We start from the raw sequence: 16,126 nt of genomic DNA, 5'->3' as shown, positions 1-16,126 counted from the left end.
TGATTTTTCACCACAATGGAAGGAAGGAAGGAAGGAAGGAAGGAAGGAAGGAAGGAAGGAAGGAAGGAAGGAAGGAAGGAAGGAAAAGTGGAGGAAGGAATGAAAGAAGAAAGGAAGGATGAAAGAAGAAAAGAAGTAAGGAAGAAAGGAGGAAGGAAGGAAGGAAAGAAGAAAGGAAGGTTGGAAGGATGAAAGAAGAAAAGAAGTAAGGAAGAAAGGAGGAAGGAAGGAAGGGAAGAAGGAAAGAGGAAGGGAGGAAGGAAGAAGAAAGGTGGGAAGAAAGGAAGGGAGGGAGGAAGGAAGGAAGAAAGAAAGAAAGATGGAAGGAAGAAAGAAGAAGAAAAGAAGGGAGGAAGAAAGGAAGAAGGAAGAAAAGATGGAAAGAAGGAAGGAAGGAAGGAAGGAAGGAAGGAAGGAAAAGTGGAGGAAGGAACGAAAGAAGAAAGGAAGGATGAAAGAAGAAAAGAAGTAAGGAAGAAAGGAGGAAGGAAGGAAGGAAAGAAGAAAGGAAGGTTGGAAGGATGAAAGAAGAAAAGAAGTAAGGAAGAAAGGAGGAAGGAAGGAAGGGAAGAAGGAAAGAGGAAGGGAGGAAGGAAGAAGAAAGGTGGGAAGAAAGGAAGGGAGGGAGGAAGGAAGGAAGAAAGAAAGAAAGATGGAAGGAAGAAAGAAGAAGAAAAGAAGGGAGGAAGAAAGGAAGAAGGAAGAAAAGATGGAAAGAAGGAAGGAAAGAAAGAAAGAAGGTAGGAAGAAAGGAAGGAAGGGATGGAGGAATTATGAGGAAAATTACCTTAACTACAGAGAGACACATTAAATCTTAATATAAAGAGAAACTTCCTAACAGAATTATCTCAAAGTATAGAGGGCTACCTTTGATTGTACTACACTCTATTTCCTTGTGAGTCTTTAAGAAAAGCCAAGATTCTGTACCTCCCAATAGTATATAGCCCAAAGTTCAATTCAGAAAGCAGCAAAGAAATATCTGGTAGGAAGTATTTGACAGTAGGACTTCATGGAATAAACATGATACTGTTGAGTATACACAAATACTTTATTGGATTAGCTATCTATTTGACAAAAATGTAAAGGTTAAATTATTTAGGAACTGAAATGTATATCAAGTTCATCAATTGACTATCTGTTTAAGTATAACTAGAGCCATTTCATTGAAAAATCTATATTTTATTATCTTTTGATTTATTTATTTGAAGACAAGAAGTACCATTTTGGTAAAGATTTTTTTTTCTTGGTAACAACATAATCATTGGTAGTGATTTAAAAAACAGCAAGAACACGATTACATTTATTGTCATTAATTTTTAAAATGTCATGTGAAACTTCAGAATCTCTGTACATGTTATTGAGAAGGACTAGAGGCCTACTTTTGTTGTTATTGTCATATACAATTTGTGATCTCATATACCAGATTATCAATACTGCACATGGAGTTTTCTTGGCAAAGACAATGAATTGATTTGCTACTTCTTTCTCCAATGGATTAAGGCAAACAGAGGTTAAGTGACTGGCCCAGGTCATGTATAAAGTAAGTATTTGAGGCCAGATTTAAAATCAGCTTTCTCATTCCATCAACAGTGCTTTATAAACTGAGCCATCTAGCTGCATAAGCAGCTCCTCCTTTAGAGTTTTATACTCACAAACACATACTTATATATTCTACATATTGTATATATGCACATATATGTGGTATTTGTAATATTATATTAACACATATAATACATGGTAGCTATAAAGAATGTGTATCTATATATATCACACATATATTAATACATGCAAACATATACAATATGTGAATATGTGTATGTGTGTATCTGTATTCTCACATGTATGTAGCTGAAAAGTTACCAAGTTTGGAAAGAACTCTATTGAGATACATTAAAAATTAAATTTACCATCATGCTAATATAATACATATTTTTAAACATAAATGTCTATCATTATTACTGCTTATGAGAATATTGAGGAATATCCAGAAATCTTCCAGAGGTTTAAGAATTGAAAGCCCCAAGCCTCCTGGATTTTGAATAAGACCAATTTCTCCTCTTTTGTGGGGGGTTTTAGATTTTTTTGTATTCTCTTGTCTATAAATACACTCACAGTGGATGTTGCTTTTACATCTAAGCATTTTCCCTACAAGATTTCACTGTATATCTAAATTTGCTACCTACAGTATTATATGACTATTCTAGAAATAATTAACTTTATCTATTTTAATTGATTTTTATATCTCCCTTCTGAATACTCTAACTTGATAGTACTACCCACTAGCAGATTGAATATTTCTGACTTTTATTTTATGACAAGTACTCTATGATGTATTTAAACATAATAATCTTCAGTAAGTTTCTATTTCACAAATTCTCTTGTTTCATTCTATCTCTCTTTTTGTATAACATGGACTAACATTTATTTTTCCTTTTCAGACTTTTAAAATCTTATAATTATTCTTAGTTCTCTTTTCCTTAGAGGTAGGTAGTTGAAACAATTGAAAGAATGCTGGATCTGGTGTCTGGAAGAACTGAGTTCAAATACAGCCTCAGACACTTACTAGTTGTGTTAACCTTGGCAAATTGCTTGATTTCATTGTCTGCCTCAATTTCCTCATTGATAAAATAATGACAATAATAGCAATGAGTTCCCAGAGCTTTTGCAAGAATCAAATGAGAACATAATTATAACTCACTGAGAACAGTGCCTTGCATGTAGTGTCATGTAGCAAGTGCTATATAAATGTTTTTGATGTTCAGTCATTTTAGTCAGGTACAACTGTTTAAGATCGCCTTTTGGGATTTTCTTGGAAAGGATAACAGAAAAGTTTGCTATTTCTTTCTCCACCTCATTTTAGAGATGAAGGAACTGAGGCAAACAGGATTATGTGACTTCCCCAAAGTCAGACAATTAGTAAGTATGTAAGGGCAGATTTGAACTTAGGAATATGAATCTTCCTGACTCCAGGACCAATAATGTGCAGGGTAAGGTAGTCATAGAATCCTGTGAAGTACTTTAGGGGGGAAAAATCACCATTCTGTGGTTAACTTGATAATAAGTCTTTAATATTTACTAGGTGAGTTCAAAATAACAGACATAGCTTTGCTCTTACTTCAATACTTTTCTAATTGATAAATATGGAGTTTGTTATTTAATAAGATTGCTTTCAAAAGAGTTGCTTCCATATATTGCTTCTAACCTTGAAATACCCCGAACTTTCCTTAAATCAATGAAAATTTTGTCAGTAAATAAGTATTTATTAAGCACTATGTGAGAGCAGCTGTGATAAATATAGATACAAAAATAGATATAAAAATATAGTCCATGCCCTCAAGGAGTTTACATTCTAATGTAGGAGACAACAAACAAACAAATATATATACAAACAAGTTATTTATATAATAATTAGGAAATAATTAAAAGATGACTTCAGAATCCTTGAGATTGGTTTTTCCTGGTATGAGCCTTATGATATTGTGATGGTCTTTTCATATTATCACTCTAAAATTTCAACCCAATATTTTCTTATCACTTTAAAGACTCCTTGTGGGAGTCCTCCACTCTTGCTTTGCCTTCAACCACATTTACTTGCAAACTACAAATGTACTATTTATGGTCACACTGGTAGGCTGCCCTGTGGTAGCATTGACTTTCCTGTGCCTCACTTTTTTATTTTCCTGTGAAGTTTCAGTTATTATTTTTTTTTTTTGGCAGAAGTAGCCTGGAAGAAATAACTTGCTATAATTTTTCACTAGATTTCCTGATCATAACTCAAGTCTACTGAACATTTTGCTGGAGTAGGTTTATGAGAGCTGGATGATCTACTTCTTGTTTGGGAAGTTAATTTAGATTTTTTTTCCTCTTTTTGCATCTACAGAATTTCAAGAAGGTTGAAAATAGAGCATAAGCCTTTCGATTTGCCCATTAAGAGTCTTTGGAGATAGAAGTTCTAGCCTGGTGGGAAAAGAAACCATATTTCTAGGTTTAAAAATTAAATGGTTAATGAGGAAGTTGTTATTTTCAGATAGTGGAAAATGAGCTAAAATATGTATAATCTGAAGATGCAAAACAGAATGTAGTGAATGGGTTACGGAATTTTATTTTTGTCTCGGTAGCTCTAGGAACTCACAACAGGCCATGAATAAAGTTGTTTAATGCCATATGTGAATCTTGAAATTTCTCAGACTTGTGAATGTTAAAAAAATTCCCCATTGCAGAATTTTTCATTGGGGAATTCTCCATTGGGACTATTCCCCATTTTAAACAGTGAAACTACTTAGATCTAAAATGTGAGAACTCTACTTAGATCAGAAATGTGAAGACCTCTATTCCACCCTTACTTAAGACTGCTTTAGGGGAGAAAACTCCTTGCTGAACAATGAAAAATACTTAAGCCATGCCTATTTTTAGAATTAATACAAAGGGGTTCTAAATACTTATAAAGGTCAGGCAACTTGTAAACTTACATGGGACAAAGAGGTGAGAAACTTACTCAGAGATTCTAACCTACTCAGGTGTGGATTACTAAAAGGATTAGTCTACTCAGGTGTAAATTCAGAATGGGCTGTCCTTTGGAAAACGTGATTGGTAGATGTAAGGACTTAGGGGAGGTGACATAGGAGAAATTGCCCTTCAAATAGGAGCTCAGATAGAAGCTCAAGGGACTCATTCTGAAACATTCTGATAGAGGATTGAGCTGGTGAAAGCAGCTGAGATGATGCTGGCCTGGTATCACTAGAATCCTTGCGTGGACAGATCTTGTGGTGAGTGATTAAGATAAAAGGACTGACTGATCTTTTCTTTCAGGGCTTAGGCCTGGGTTGGCCAGGGCTGCCTAGGACGGCCTATTCTTTTCTCATTTATTTCCTTTTTCTCTCTCTCTCTCTTTCTTTGATTCCTCATTTTATTATTAATTAAAATCTCTATAAAACCCAGTTGACTTGGGTATATTCATAATTGGGAATATTTCCCTGGTGACCACCTTATATATTTGATTTAAAACAAGACACTGTAGTGAAAATATAATTTCTGCAGTCACAATTTACTCACCCACTCTTATATCTATCACAATTTATATCTTCAAGTATTTTAACTAACTACAGTTTATAACTTCAAACATTTTAACTCTTACAGTTTAAGGCATCCACTCTTTTAAATGCCACACAAAGTAGATCCAATATTGGGCCTGGAGTCAGGAAGATGAGTTTAAATCTGGTCTAAGACACTAGTTATATGACCTTGAGTAAGTCACTTAACCCTGTCTTCCTCAGTTTCTTCATCTATAAAAAAATGAACTAGAGAAGCAAACGGCAAACCATTCCAGTATCTTTGCCAAGAAAATCCCAAATTAGGTCTAATGTGTATAAACAGATGATGAGTCTGTTATGACCGAAAAACGACTAAACAACAGAGCAAAATATCTATTTAATACTGTAATTGTGAAAGTGACATCTGAAGGGAAGAAGAGAGATGGTGAGAAATGAGAGGGAAAGAGGGAAGGAGGAAAGGAGACAGGCAATGAGAATGATAGATACAATGAAATAATGTCCCCAAAAAAGAAGGAAGGAGGTAAGAGGATAAAGTGTGATATGGGAGTTTAGAAGAGCATTCAATTCTTAGTAAATAATGAGGAAAGGTCATTGTAAGAGCAAAGAGAGAAGATTTGGAACAACTGCTATGGGGACTAGGCTATAGATTCAATTAAGGATGAATAAAATGATTGTTTTGCATAAAAGAAGGTCCATTTGAAGTTAGATAATGGGTTTGCAGTGGATCCAATTAGTATAGTAACAACACTTTCTAAAGCAGTAGAGCTGACTAGTGAGAGAAGAGAAATAGTGAAGACATGTTCCACAGTTGAAATGATCCATCTTTAATATTGTCAGGCACAGTAGGAGAACAAGAATACACATGACTCCCAGAGTAGAAGATACCTTCTTGAAATTACTGACCAAATGATCAACATTACTCAGAAGACAAAAAGAATCCAAAAATAAGGAGGGACAAGAGATTAAGATGAAGAAAAGTAAGAGGCTTGAAAATTATGATTAGAATTTTGCATCTGGTTGCTGGTAATTGAGGGATTGTGGTATTAGAGGTTAGGGATGTTGGGAATTTGATGCTCAAGGTGTTAGAAAGGTAATCAACATATTCATTACAATTCCCAATTATAAGAATAGGGTTATGGTTGGAGAGGAAGACTGAAGAGAGCTGCTGAAATAATTTTGCAAATGGAAGAGAACTCACAATGCAAGTCAATGACAAATACAAAAATCTGGACAGGGTGCTTTAAATGGATTTCATGGTTCTAATGAAGGAAATATTGTTGACTGATGATAGCAGAACAAAACCTAGAAGTCAAGTGGTGAGAGATCAAAAGGTAATCTGCCTATTTTTCTTCATTCCATCCATATGACAGGATGCAAGAAGAAAAAGGGCCTTCAAGCAAAGGCTGGAGGATATTTTGTTAGATTTATAAAAAAGGCCATCCTTTGACAGGTATAGATTGGAATAGATATAGGTTCTGATGTCTCTTTCCACTTTGAGATTTTGTGATTTTTATGAGATTTTTTTCTTTATCTATCTAATTAATTTGTTATAAGAATGACTCTGGAATCACAGGATTTGGGTTTAAAGCCTTCCTTTGATGCTTGCTGACAATGAGACCCTGAAGAAGTTGCTAACCTCTATGGACTTCAGTTTCAACATCTTTAAAATGAGGGGATTTTACAAAGGGGGCCTCTGAGTTCTCATTCCTGCTTTAGATTTATGATCTTATCATTTTCAGATTTTGCTTGGAAGAGAGCATCTGAGGTCTCATATAACCTTGAAATTCTGTAATTCTGTGATAGTGGTTCTTCAAGGGAAAGTCAAATTCCAAATAATGCCAGGGGTAGAAGAAGAGTACAAGTCATGATGAAAGGGATTTAGTTAACAATAGAATGAGGTTACAAAGGGCATAGTAGAAATAGGGATCAGAAATTTAGGACCATAGGATGTACAGTGCTAAGTTGGATACAGGTGAAAATAAGGGGTAAAGTGGAGCAAAAAAAAAATTAGTGATGGTTCTGAATGACAAAGATTAGGAAGCCAATAGTTTGTGTCTTGTCAGCATTGCTGTAGAAGGAGTGCCAAGTAGGTAGAAGCGGTAGCACAGAAATGCAGCTGAGTTCACTTAGAATTCTGCTGGGACCATGCCTTTGCAGACTGCCCCTCCTTCTCATTTGATTACAGTAGGAAAGGGCCAGAGGTTATAGCTATGGGAGGAGAGTGTTTTAGGAAGATTATCTTGACTGTGGTATGCAAAATGGATTTAGAGTACAGAATGGCCACAGGGCAACCATTTAGGAGATAATTACAATCTACCAGCCTTGATGAGAAAAGGCCCTATACTAGATGGGCAGAAATGGAAAAGAAAGGAAAACTCAATAAACCTTGGTGGGACATTCTATGTGGGTGGCATGGGAGAGGGAACAGTCAAAAACGACTCCAAGGATTTGAGCCTGGGTAACACTCATTGTAGTTACATGATGATTTTAAGAAAACATTTCACATGGCCTTGCTTGAAAGTTTGTTTCAGATAAGTATAGTTTGAGATATATCCTAACAGATTTTAATTCATATGTGATTTTCTTTCACATGATAGAAGTAGACTGGAAAAAAAATATTACATTGCTATAGAAATGCATCCAACTTAATAGGGCAATAGGAGTAAAAGGGAGAGAGAAAAGACAGTAATAAGAGGAAGGGAAGATTAAGGGAAAGGTTAGTCAATAATTCTATTTCATTTTTCACATGACTCTGGGATCTAAATAAGCTCTGTTCTTCTCAAAGTAAGTTATTTTTTAAAGAATTTCTGAGTCACAATGGAGGAATCCATGCTAATTCTTAAATTTCTTCTTCAGGGAGAAGTAGACAAAGCTCATTCCTCCCACACCCATGAAGCACAGGCACAATGTCTTTCCCTATCTTGCTGAAAGTAAGCTGAAGGACACAGTGGTTGTAACTGTATCCCTCAGTGCCTCATTCTTACCTCTCATCTGAGCCAAAAGACTTAAATACTGAAGGAGGATTCCAAGGTCCTGGGAAAGTTCTCTCTGTCATCTGGTCCAACAGGCAGAATTATTTGGCTCAAAGTGAGTTTAGCTATATTCAAATGATAAACCCCTTATCTACCTTTACACTTTTTTCTCCAATAATACTATTCTTTTTTTTTTTTGTATAATTGTCTGTGTCATAGATAGTCATCTTTCTTTTCTTTGTTTCCCACAAAGTTATTTTAAATCAAAGTTAGCTTATGAATGCTGACCTAAAAGCCTGCATATAAGGAGAAGGGTAGGTCATTGCTTCTATCTTTTCAATCTACCCATGGCAGGTGAGAAGGAGGGAATAGACAGCTGCTTGTCTTCACTGAATTGATTCCATCCTGCTCTTATACATCTGGACCTTAAGAATCCAATTTAGTGAGTTTTCTTAAATTTCATTAACATTCATGTCCTTCTTAATCCTGTGACTCTGGCTTCCTTCCTGCTCTTTGCCTAAGGCGAGTCCACTGAACCCTTTTCACTTCCTGTCCCTCTTGCCTGGGACTTTATCCTTCCTTATCACTTCATCTCCCCCCCCCCTTCCTTCATATCCTAGCTAAAGTCCACTTTCTGAATGAAGTCTTTCCCCTTTAATACTAGTATTCTAGTGCCTTCACTCTGTTGATTGACTTCAATTTATCCTATAATATTTTCTTTGTACATGACTATTTGCATTAGTTAGCATATTAGCTATTATATATATAATAGCATAGACTATTAGCATATAGCCCATTAGTGGGCTCCTTGAGATCAGGGACTTTCCCCCTCCACTTTTGAATTTCTTTGTTTCATCCCTTCTTGGCATCTAGTAAGGATTTAATAAAATGTTAGGCGAATGAATGATTTGATTAGAATTAATTATATAAGAATCTACATGACTTTATAGCCTGAATTTAAAAACAAAATCCTCTTACTCTTTTTTGTTTGTTTCTCCTTAATAGTGTTTTAGAGAAAAGTTACATGACCTATCAGAGACTCACCTTTACTGTCACTATATTGGTGTGAATGAGCAAGGGAATTATTTGGAAAGCTGCTTATTTTTCTTGATCCAGTACTTTTATGAAAAGGAAGGCATAAGAGTATAGTTCTGTCAACATGGAAATGTTGTACAAAGTTCAAAGAAAACAAGACCAAGAGAGAGACTTGATAAACCAGGGTTTTAAATGCAGACCTATGTTTTTTTATCATGAGCAAATTACTTATCCTTTGTGAGACTCAGTTTCTGCCTTTATAAAATGGGAATAAGATTGTCTATCCTACCATAGAGTTTTTGTCAAAAATTATTAAAATAATCCTATGAAAACACTTTGCAAATTACAATGCATGTTGAAGGAGGTGGACCAGGAAGACTTAGTCTTAACTGAATTTTCTTTGAAAACAAGAAGGTCTTATTTTCTAACCTTCCTTATTAACTCTTTAAGCTTTAAAAGTCTTAATGTCTTTCCTCCTTGGGCAGAAACTGGGTGATTGTTATGTGGAGGATTTGGGGGAATAGGCATTTGGGTGTTAGACTGATAAACTTTTTCCATCCAAAGGAGCCAGATCATATAGAGAGCCCTATAGGAACCCCTGCAATCCAAACCTCCCACTCTCTACTATTGGAGTACTTGCCAGTATAATTAGGCATAAACTCTGAGCCCTTCTTATGGGTTACATATTACAATCTTTGCCATGATAAATAGATTATAGTATGGGGTAAAAGCAAAATCCACAATAATTTTGGAATGTCTTGAAGGCTTAACAGTAGAACTTCTCCAGCTTTGTTTAGAGAGAAATTAAAAAAAAATGATAATAATAACTTACCTTCAAGAACATGGTAAAACAACCAATATTGTTAGCCTAAAAAAATTTCTGAATAGAGATACCTCAAGCTTTGTATATATGGTAATCTTGACCTTCCTGTCTCAGTTAAAGTTGTAAAATATATGATCACTAATTCTGTTTTGGTCTTTAAATGATAAGTTTTTCTTGTTTTGATAGCAAAACCTAAAAGTTGCATTGAAAATATTATTCCAGAAACTTCCCATTTTTCCTCTTGGCTGATTCTCTTTCTCCCCTTCTTTCTCTCCTGTGAAATGTTTTACTTAATTATTCCAAGTTGTCATAGAATGCTGCTGATTAGCTTTGTACTCTGAGATGAAAGATTATAAATGTTTATAATATCCTATCCCCTAGGAATCTAAGGCTCTATGTAGTCATTCTTAGCTTGTAGATAGATGATAGATAGATAGATAGATAGATAGATAGATAGATAGAGATTTTTTTTTCTTTTCTGTTTAGTTACCCTAGTTACTCAAGCTCTAACAGTCAATGTTGCTGGTGGGTGATATTTTCCTTCAGCCGTTGAAGAACCCAGAATGAGATATTCCTCAATAAAAACAGAGTATTATGATAAAATTGTCAGATAAGTCAGAGATGATAAATTACACAAGATAACACCATGGACAATATAGAAATATAGTTATTTCTTGCATTATTTGTGAAGCCAAAAATAGTGACACTTTCATCTTTGCTATTTTCCCACATAACACTACCTCCCCAATCCTGTTTTTTCACTGGTTTTTCCCTGTGCCTGGAATGCTCTCCTTTTCTGGCTTCCTTAGCTACATTCTTATTACATTCCTACCTTATACAAGTCTTTCCCCATCCCACTTAGTAAAAGAACCTTCTGTCTTTTTCATTATCTTGTATATATCTTGCACGTTGTTTCCCTTAGACATTTTGTTTTTCTTTCTATACCCAGCATTTATCACATTGCTTAGATAGGTACTTAATTAAATGTTTGTTGACTATTAAAAAGCTTCCTCACTATGAGTATAAACAAAGCAAACCAACCAATTAAACAAATAAAAACTTCTTATCTTGGTCCCCAGAAGGTTTCACTCAGGAACTTAAATGCCAAAACCTAGAGAATGTGCTTCCACATAACTAAGATACATTTGCTAACTAATATACATTTGCTTTCCTCAGTAAATAGACCCATAGTTTTTAGAAATACTTCATTCATAACTGGACATTTGAAATATAATTTTATTCATAAACCAAGAAGGAATAGGCTAACTATAGAAATTTTTTTATGGCCAGTAAAACATCTAATCTCAAATGGGTAGTAAAAAAGTCCTGTTGGAATCTAGGACTTATTAAGAAAAAGAAAATTTAAAAACAAAAAACATTTTTTTTCAGGAAAAATTAGGAATGAAAAGATCAAATAAATTTAAGAATTTGTACCTTTTTGTCCCCTACTGAGATATCTTCTAGCATTGAAGAGTTGAAAGGACCAAAAGCACCTACTGGAACACATCTCTTTTTAATTATAAAACAATATGTAACAATTTGTCTCTTTAGCCATACCCAGGAGGAAGAAACTTGATACTGTTTTCCTTATAAGGCATCAAGATGGAAAAAAAAAAACTGACATGAAAGGTCAACTGGATTTTTGTTCGTTTGTCATTAGTCTGGTAGCAGCAGTCTGATGCCTGAGATTAGGAGTAATACTTTCAGTCAATATTCAATAAATATTTTTAAAGATCACCAATGAAAAATTTAATTCTCCTACTTTTAGATCTTTACTAACAATCTTTCCTTTTTTCAGATGTAGCATCAATGTAATTCTTTTATTATTGTTTCATTCTAGACTAAATGGACTAAAGTCAATTTAGTTAATTTTCTTCAACTCTATCAACTAATTTATTCTTTTCTCAGCCATTTATTTTCAATTCTTAGATGAACTCTTGATGGGTTTAGAAAGACTGGAATAGTAACAATTAAACTTTAGCTTTCATTAAATTAAATTTCATTAATTTAAATCATTTTAATATTAAAAATAAATAGCACCCTTTATTCACTCAGAAAGTATTTTTCTGGATTTTTTTTCTTAGAAAGAACTTGAACATAGAAGCTTAATATTTTTAAAAATATTTACATAATAAATTAATATATTTGTTTTTAAAAAATAAAAAATATATTTTAAAAATCCTTACCTTCTAGTATTGGTCCAGTATTGGCAGAAGAGTGGTAAGGGCTAGGCAATAGAGGTTAAATATCTTACCCAGGTTCATACAGCTAGAAAAGTGTCTGAATCCAGATTTGAAACCATGATCTCCCACTTCTGGATCTGGTTTTCTATCTATTGAACCACCTAGCTACACTCAGATGCTTATTAACATTTCACTATTTTTTTTATGGATTATCAAATTAATGCTTCATTTGTTGATGCTTCATTCAATTTTTTTTTCCTTTTCAAATTGTATGCTTATGACTTTGGGAGACAGCAAAGAAAAGGAAATTAAAGGAAGAAAACAAAAGTAAAATGACATTACTTGATTTTAAACAATTATCTTGAAATTTGTACTCAATTATCTCAATTACATCAGAACAAATCTCACCAGGGCAAAAGATCATGACTTTCATTCCCCTTCATGATGGGGAAGAGAGAAACTGGTGAAAAGAATATAAATGGTAACACTTGGAAGAAGGAATTTTATGAAAAAATGATGAATAATTTTGCTCATATTGTATTTGAAAAGCCAATGGAACATCCAGGAAGAATTATTCACTTGGTAATATAGTCCTGGAGTTCAGCAGAGGGAACTGGATCTTGACATTTTGGCATTATTGGCAAAGTGGTAATTGAACTCATAGGATCTGCTAAAACTATGATCTTAACTTTTAATGAAACACTGGCTCAGTGTAATAATTTTGAATGGCTATGCTCTCCAAAAGGATATTTGGGGGAGAAAATTCTATTATTTCATCACTTCTAATACAGTATTTACTTAAGAGACTTTGCCCTTCAAAATCATTTTTCCAAACCACTTTTTTTTAACTCTTACCTTCCTCTAGAAGCAATATTGCATATTGGCTCCAGGAGAAGAGTGGTAAGGACTAGGAAACGGTGATTAAGTGACTTGCCTAGGGTCACAGAGCTAGGAAGTATCCTAGGTTAAATTTGAAAACATAACCTCCCAATCCTGGGTCTGGATCACAAGACACTGAGTCAATAAACTGTCTCTGAAAGCTTTTGTAAAGAGGAAGACAAATACATCTAATTAAATTTCAAATTAATGTTTTTTAATTGGTAAATTTAATTTGGAATATTAATTTTATTGAAGTAAAGTTTCCAAAATAGTAGAGTTGTATTTTTATGTTCTACATGTGGATTTTGTCATACATTGTACCCCTTTACATATCTGTAAAAATATATTTCTTCACATACCTGAACCATGGTTTTAAAAAAGATTATTGGTATTTACATTTATGACATCTTTCAGTCACACTTGTAATTTATTTGATGCTAGGACTGAATTAATCCATGAATGAAAACATTCCTCTTATGGGAACTTATGCTCTGATTTATGACAATTAATTTACAAGTTTGAAAGTAATTTTGTGGTTCAATGTAGGGTCTCACTTACTACTTCTATCTGTCTTTCTGTGTTTTGGAGTGTGTTTGTACATGGGTATGACAGAGTATTAGCCTCTTGAGCCTTTGTAGCTACTGCCATATAAAAGAGACTGGGCAGCCTGCTTCTATGAGACACATGATAACATGTAATATAAGTATATTGTAGAGACTATGGGACAAAGAGGACATTGTGTAATTAGTTCTTTCTTTCTTAATATGTGGTGGACAGCAGACAATTTAATTGACTACAATTGAGGAAATAGAATCAGGTCATGTATTTTGGCCTGAAAGTAACTTTAAAAAGCCGTTAACCACCTCAACATCTTTTTATCTTGCAGTGGCCTTCTGCTCTTGGACTGATTCTTTTGTTGATATGGAAGAGCAAGAGCTTCCGTGAAGAGGGCCAAATTAGAAACATGAAGAGAGAAAACAGAACAGAAAAAGAACATAAAGCCTAATTAGTATCAGTTAAAGAGTTTATGAAACCTTTAAAGGTCCTACCCAGCATCTTGTTAAAAAAACTGAAAGTAAAGTTTGTTCTCTCACTCTTTCAGCTAAGTGCCCTGCTCCTCCCACTGCTTCTTCTTCCTCTATACTGAAGAACCCAACCTGAGTATCCTTCTTCTCTTCCTTGTCCTCCTCCTCTTTGCCTTTCTAGTTTATCCCGATCCCTGTTCAAGGTAAAAATTACACAAGTAGAAACAGAGGCTAGTGATCCTGTGGAAGTTTACAGAGAAACCATTATCAACTGTGCCTATTCCCCTTTGGAGTCAGTATGAATCTGTTCATTGTGCTGAATTTCCTCAACCCCTGTGAGAATGCTGCTGATTTTCAGGAGCAATTTACGATCCTCTGCTTAACCTATAAACCCAGAATCCCAGACTTCTATCAGTTAGTGCAAGTAGCAGAGTGTTGGTTTGTTAGGCAGGAAATCTAGACTAGACAATGTATCTAAAATATTAGGAGCCTGAGAAATATTTTAAGATGGCTACCCAAATTTCGATTATTTTTTCTGAGGACTGTCTCCACTGCTTTCTCCCAGTCAATAGACCTTTCCAAGGTCAGGGCAGTTAAGCAGAAGACAAGTGAATTGATTTATGAGTCCTGTACCGCTTTATCAAGAGTTATGATGATAATTCAGGCCTTAGTTAATTACCACTTTATGCTTCTTGAGGGCATCTTGCCGGAAGTTTCAGTTTTAGTTCAATGCAACAACTTGGACTGGCAGAATATTAATACTCAGACCTTACTTAAAACCATTGATAGGCACCAAGATACCTTGAGGACTGAACAGAAATAGAACATAGATTTCAAATCTCCAGTTATATAAGCTTTAGGATCCATGAGACCCACCAATTTCTACCACCCCATTCACCTCAGAAGCCCCACTAGGCAAATGTATGTCATTATTTTAAAAAGTCTAGCATCGTAAAAATGACTGCTGTGATTGATTCCATACAGGCAAAATCAAGAAGAAAGTTTTTTTGCCAGTCCAGAAACTCTCTTGTTTTTGTTGTCTGTGACTCTACCTCTCTTCCAATCCCTCTTATTTGAGTTGAAGGTGCTCCAAGGTATATGAATATTTGTCTGCTACTCAAATTGTGGTTGTTTCACCCCATGGGATGTTGCCATTACTATATGTGACCATGCCCTTCCGGTGTTGGTAGATTCCAGAGCATACTTGTCTATTCTAAACTCTATTCTGTTACTTTTAAACCCCTTTGGAGTACTAAAACTATTACCATGGTAGGGAGTGCTGAACTCCTTTTCTCTGTCACCATCTCTGAACCCCTCTCTTCTTCACTGGGTGGCCTCTCTGCAATTCACCTTTTCTTACTCTCCTTCCCTCAGAAACTTGTCTCATGGGGAATGATTTTCTTTCCAAATTCAATACTTCACTTGAGTTTCACTCAAAAGTGTACATTGTACTATCATTTGTCACCATTCTATGGAGTACTGAATATTTACTAATTATGCATACAACCCTGATTTTTTTTTCCAGATTCACACTGATCTTGATTCTTTATTGTGTTCAGTGCCAGCATCTGTAGGCCCCATACTCTACTGATATTGGTGTTATGTCCAGTGTATCCTCTATTATAGTTCATGTTGATCCTCCCAAACTGTCCCTTCCTAATCACAATATTCCCTCAGTAACACTACAATTAAAGCTACCTTTCCCATTATTTAAAATCTCCTTTCTAAAGGGTTCAAAATAAGTTGTACCAGTCCTTGCAATTCCCCCATTTTTCAGATCCTAAAGCCTGGAGGACACAGCTAGTATCTTGTCAATGATTTTAGGGCTGGTATTTCCATTGTAATCCACAAAAGCCTTGATAGTTCCTAACCCTCATACCTCACTCAGTCTGATTCCTCTAGGTTCTAAATGTTTTACATGTGTTGCCGCTTGTAGTATTTCTTTTCTGTCAATGTCCCCTGAAAACATTTTTATTTTTGTTTTCATCTGGGATGGTCAACATTTATCTGGACTCTAATCCCTCAGTGATACATTGAGTCCCCTTCATATTTCTCTCAAATTTTGTGTAATCCCTTATCAGACTTGACCTTTGACCTTTTCTGGATCTACTCTTCTCCAGTATGTTGATGAATATATTCCTTGTCATTTGATGTGTTC

General features: G+C 34.8%; 1 protein-coding gene across 5 annotated transcripts in view; it reads right to left on the bottom strand.

The window, feature by feature from the left end:
- SNTG1 (syntrophin gamma 1) overlaps positions 1-16,126 on the bottom strand; it is a 1,241,132-nt gene that overhangs the window by 759,453 nt on the left and 465,553 nt on the right. Inside the window, exon 1 of one of the 5 annotated variants that reach the window (XM_056823898.1) lies at positions 11,316-11,405. The exons of 3 other annotated variants lie outside the window; for them this stretch is intronic. The gene's annotated coding sequence lies outside the window, so the exon portion shown is untranslated. Of the gene's footprint in view, positions 1-11,315; positions 11,406-16,126 lie in introns of those variants that run through there. One more of the 5 variants, XM_007487141.2, reaches the window with a different exon arrangement.

This window comes from Monodelphis domestica, chromosome 3 (assembly GCF_027887165.1).
Source record: "Monodelphis domestica isolate mMonDom1 chromosome 3, mMonDom1.pri, whole genome shotgun sequence".
NCBI classification, from domain to species: domain Eukaryota; kingdom Metazoa; phylum Chordata; class Mammalia; order Didelphimorphia; family Didelphidae; genus Monodelphis; species Monodelphis domestica.
The sequence above is the reverse complement of the archived record's forward strand: the minus strand, read 5'-3'. Positions and strand labels throughout refer to the sequence as shown.